A 5,630-nucleotide genomic window follows, 5' to 3' on the forward strand; every position below is an offset into this window, starting at 1 on the left:
CTATTACTACTACTCATGTTTTATATTTCTATTTATATTTCTATATTTTCATACAAGAAGATATTTACATTTCTTTAATACACACACACACACACACACACAAATTATTTTATTTGGAAATAATTATTTTATTTTCTATAATGGTTTGATCAAATAAAAAATGTAGTTTATTAAAAATTTTATTCTTTTTGCTTTATCTATCGCAAAAATAACATTTTATATGCATAAAAAAATGTTTCAATAATAACATATATGTATAACGTGCGCATAGTATATATGTTAAAACGAAAAATATTGCATGAAACTAAAAAAAAACGAAATATATTAATTAATTCGTATACGCTTAATGTATTTCTTATCTATCATTTATATTTATGGATGTACCATAGAATGTGTGGACCATAGCCAAAAAGTGGATGTATTAGCATAGACATGAACCATAATGACCGACAGTTTCGAAAAGTGGATGTATATTAGCACGGACATGAACCAAATGACCGACAGTACCGAAAAGTGGATGTGGGTAAGTGTTTCCAATTCCTAAAAGTGGATGCACGGCGCTGCCCTACGGCCTAGAAAAAGCGTCCTACGAAAATCGCCGGCATTGCCTCTCTCAGGCTTCTCTCTGTCTACACTAAAGAATCGGGCTCAGCCCCTACACCAAAGTACGAATTCACGGCGACGAAGGCAGAACGAAATAATCCCGGACGCGATTGCGCGTGGCTAAACTGGCGGAGAATAACCTCACTGGCACAATAACTCTTCTGGTGCTGCCACGGGGTAGATGACGTCCTCTCGGGCACGATCCCTTTTGCTTCCGATCGCCGGGATCCTCTCCTCTCGTCATAGTAGCTCTCGTAGACAAAGATCGCTCTCGAACACGGCTCGTTATCGCACACAGGCTCGCGCCAGTCTGACCCGGAATCGTCGCGATCCAGAATCGATACCTCCGGGCCAGCCGGGGCTGCGCACACGGGGTGCATATTACCGCGACCAATTACGCGCTACCGCGCGCTGTGACCGGCGGGCGTCGCGCTCACGATCGTATCGGGGTTGCGCGCGCCCCTGTTATCGTGAAAGATATTTTCCTGGGGCTCGCTCGGCGGGGCCGTTGCGAGGTCCAGATCGTACGGCTTGGCCGGAAATATGGTTACGACTCTCGCAGCCGTCTTTTCCTGCGGGCCGCGTCCTGCAGCGGCAGCATTACTGCAGTACCTCCTCGGGGAGCGGCTCCGGACAGTCCTGGGTCCTTGCGCGAGGATTCGCACGTTGTCCCGTGCGTCGCGCATCACGCGTGCGGATCCTGATCCCGCCGGGACGTCAAAATATTTCCGCTGCTTGTTTTGGTTGCCGAAATGCTGGTTCATCTCCCCTTGAAAGTCGCTCAGGTTTTTCCATAGATGCTTCTGGGCATCGCAATTCGATCTCCCGCTTTCTCCTCCGATGAGGCTCCCATATTAAATATTCATACGACAAAAGAAATGACCAACAAAATTAATATAAGAACAAAATCTCGATTAAAAACGCCTCTCTGGAGACTGCGGTACGGTTCTCGCAAATTGGGGCGATTGGCGCGGCTCTTTAGCCCGTGCTTTGCGATCGGAGAGGGGTTCGGCGGACGCGCGCGAGACGGCAACGTCACACAGTCTATACGCCTATGTTTAGGCCTCAGGAGGACAACTCCCACGAATATCCTTCTCGTGGAAGCCTCAGAAGGTCCCCTGAAATCTAGATTCAGCCTCCGCTCCTCCAAATACATTTTAAAAATTTTCTCCTTAGACTCCCACCCACTTATAGACAAGCTTTACGCTCTTTTTTGGTACTCACGCCGATCGCCAAGAACTAACCCGACAGAAAAGTTTCTTCTTTTTAGATCTTTTTGTGATCTCTTGCGCAAAAACCCTACATTGCAAAGTTCGACTATCCAGCTGTATACTCTATAGATTATGATGCTCTTATTTCTTTTCCTGCAATTATTATTACCTCCCCACTGGACGTGGAAAAAATCAAAAATGCTCCTATATCTCAATTTGTCTTCTTTGACATCTATAATCAATTAATATCGACTTGCAGGTCCTTTTTTACTGATGGGTCGAAGAATGACTCGCATAATTACGTAGGATTCTCTATATACTCCCCCTCTCCTCACCTTCAACTCCTATTCATGTCGCATTCAGAGGCGCTTGCCATTCTACACACATTGGAATACATCCAATCCAATTCTGTCACTAAATCATTTTCACTGGTTCCAAAAGCGTTACCGATGCTCTTCTCTCTATCAATCTGGCTCATTCATACAATTACGTAATCTACGCCATAAACCAAAAACTTCACGAGATTAGACTGGCAGGATACGAGAACACCATCGTCTGGATTCCGGCTCACACAGGTATACTGGGGAACGAAACAGTTGACCACCTGGCGAAAAGAGCCGTCTCCAAAGGCCAATTGTCTCCGAAGCATCTTCCTCACTCCGACTTTTACTCGATTCCCCGGAAGAAATACATCGAAGACTCAAGCAAAATTCTCAAAACTCAAGGCAATTACAAAGGATCAAAATACTTCGGTTCACTTGAAGAGATAACTCTCAAACCATGGTTTCATAGATTTAAACTCAACTGAGAAAGCATAGTCACCTGCTGTAGGCTTACAAGCGACCACTACGCCCTTAATTACAGTTTACATAGCTGCAATTTGGTTACAGATCCTTCTTGTTCATGTGGTTTTCCCATGCAAGACGCGGACCACATTCTCTGAAGTTGCCCTCTTTACCACACACAAAGAACATCCCTCATATCTCGCCTAATCAAGCTCAAGAAAACTCCACTATTCAAGATTCAAGATATTCTCAAAAGACCTTTCTCCGGGGTCATCCACGCTCTACATTCTTTCCTCAAATTTTCCAACTTAAGCATATAATTTAATTTCTCCTATCTCATTCTCATCTTAACCAGTTGTTGGCCGGAATGTACTGATCAGTACTTCAGATCAGAAGTGGCCATTTAAAGGAAAGAAGAAGAAGAGTATATATCGCGCGGACAAGATAAAAAATGTTAAAATTATAAGATAAACAAGCGACGCGGTAGCGTCGCGACGCCAAGTATATTAAAAAATTCGTTCTAGCTTGTCAACTGTTTGCCTATGTACAGTGGTCGCGACGCTATCAAGTAGCTTATCCGTAGTTTTTATTCTTAATAAATTTTCGATTAAAATACCTCAGGAACTCAAGCCGTAATCAAAAATCTAACGGCACTTTTCTTATACAATGTGGATGCACGCTTTCGATTGCGACCAGTTTGAATAAGATTGGTGCAGTCAATCCTGAGGTATTATAATCGTATCGAGCGAAATACCAGAATTATGACATTTATTTTTCCAATTCAGACTCTCACGTACGTATGCTCGCACGCACACACGGAAAGCGATTTTGTCCCTCAAGGCGCGTTTGCAGCGCTCATGTACGATTATTCGCTTGAGTGTGCAAATACGCCTTGAGAGACAATGTTGTGTATAGTGCATGCGTATATGAGACGTATCAAGCAGTGATGCCAGAATGCCCACGCCAGCAACACGCTACCGTAGTGGAGGGGATACGCACACAAGCGAAAACCGTGTACATGTAATGCGCAGATTGGTGCAGTCAATCCTGAGGTATTATAATCGTATCGAGCGAAATACCAGAATTGTGACATTTATTTATAAGTTTCAGACTCTCACGTACGTATGCTCGCATGCACACACGCAAATCAATTTTGTCCCTCAAGGCGCGTTTGCAGCGCTCATGTACGATTATTCGCTTGAGTGTGCAAATACGCCTTGAGAGACAATGTTGTGTATATACGTGCATATGTATAAGATAATAATGTAAGGTTATAAGAGTATATATCGCGCGGATAAGATAAAAAATGTGAAAATTATATAGTATATATCGCGGAATAATGGAACGAAAAGACGAAAAGTGATAAGAATATCGCGGAATAGTACAACAACGAACAGAAGTGATAAAGAGAAAAGAAACTATTAACGCGGAATAGTGTAAGGAAGAGAAGCGATTTCTTTTAATCGATATCATATCGAGCAAAGTTAGGTTACATTAATAAAACTGAGCGAATGCTTACAGTGGAGCGAATATGTGCATTATCAATTATAACATATTTGTGATAAATACATTATTGGAAAATGATTATGAATAAATCGAAGGAATATTTAGAGATTTTGGATGGCCATGTCTTCGATAACGATAAGCTGGTAATTATACGCGCGAACGCGCATTCATGTATTTAATGTTTATTTGTATTTTATATATAAATGTAATTAATGCATAATTAATATTTTTAGTATAATAAACGGGATAAATGGCTAACTTAGAGCTTGGCACGGTAATTAGTGCGCAAGTGTAATTTGTTTGATGTATTTATTTGAATGAACGTTTCGGTCCTATGATTGTGACCTTCTTCAGCATCTGTCAAATTATTATTACAATATATTATAAATAGTTCAGTTATCTTTTTACATGGATTACATAAAATAAACATACGTGCTGTGCGTTTGTTGCTAGCGCACCATAACTCTGTCAGTTCACTTGGCGAATTTAGTCTTTTTACGGTTCCAGCCGTGGATGACTTGTTTGGACGGGTTAAGGATGTTCGAAGCCATATTGTACTGATCAAGCAGGGGGCCTCTGGTGGTTCAGGGAGTAGCGCGCCTGACTCACATCCCAGAGAACTCGGGTTCGATTCCCGACTCCGACCCTGGCCTGTGCTTTCCTATTTTTCCTTTCCTACCACCTCCCTAACACAAATTCCTTCCTTCCCCCAAGAGGAACTTACATATGTACGACATTATTCTATCTTTAAAACCAGTTTATGGCCGTATAGCGAGTATTCGCTGGAGCCAATCCCAAAACCCAAGCAAGCAAGTACTGATCAAGCGAGATATCGCGAGCCACGAGATTTAAGACGCAACTGCCATATTGTTTAATATGTTACATACTTGATTGACATTATGTGTTTTTATTGTTTACCTTAAGAATCGTTTCGGTATTGAACATAAACATTGTAAAAAACGACTTGGGTAAATATTTACATTAACGGATACCTCGCCGATGACCTTGACCTTGACATATGTTGTCAAGGACATGACCATGAGTAACTTTTCCTTATAACTTAATCGGCGGTCACTGTTTATTAAAAAGTTATAAGCAAAAAAAATTAGAGAAATTTGCTACTTTGTGTCAGTGCTAGAGGAAGTAATTGGTATATTGCTTATATGCAATATAAGGGAGGCAGGTTCGATGACTTTGACTTTGACATATGTTGTCAAGGTTATCACCCTGAGTAACATAAATGATTTTTGTTGGCGCTCATTGTTTATTAAAAAATCGTTCTACAAATAAAAGATATGAAACATTAATATAAGCATAAGCAGAAGCATAAATTTTAGTTTTGAATCAGAAATAGGTTTGGGTTAGGTTATATCTTCCGGAAATGGAGCCCCCTCGTAGGGGGGACGGAACCCACTGTGTCCACGCATATACTTTATAACGCGAAGCGAGATCCATTCCACAATTGTTGTGTGGATGGGAAAATGTATATGTGGACACAGTGGGTTCCGCCCTCCCTACAGGGGGC

The sequence above is a fragment of the Formica exsecta genome, unplaced genomic scaffold, assembly GCF_003651465.1.
Source record: "Formica exsecta isolate Colony F162 unplaced genomic scaffold, ASM365146v1 scaffold793, whole genome shotgun sequence".
In the NCBI taxonomy this organism is placed as follows: domain Eukaryota; kingdom Metazoa; phylum Arthropoda; class Insecta; order Hymenoptera; family Formicidae; genus Formica; species Formica exsecta.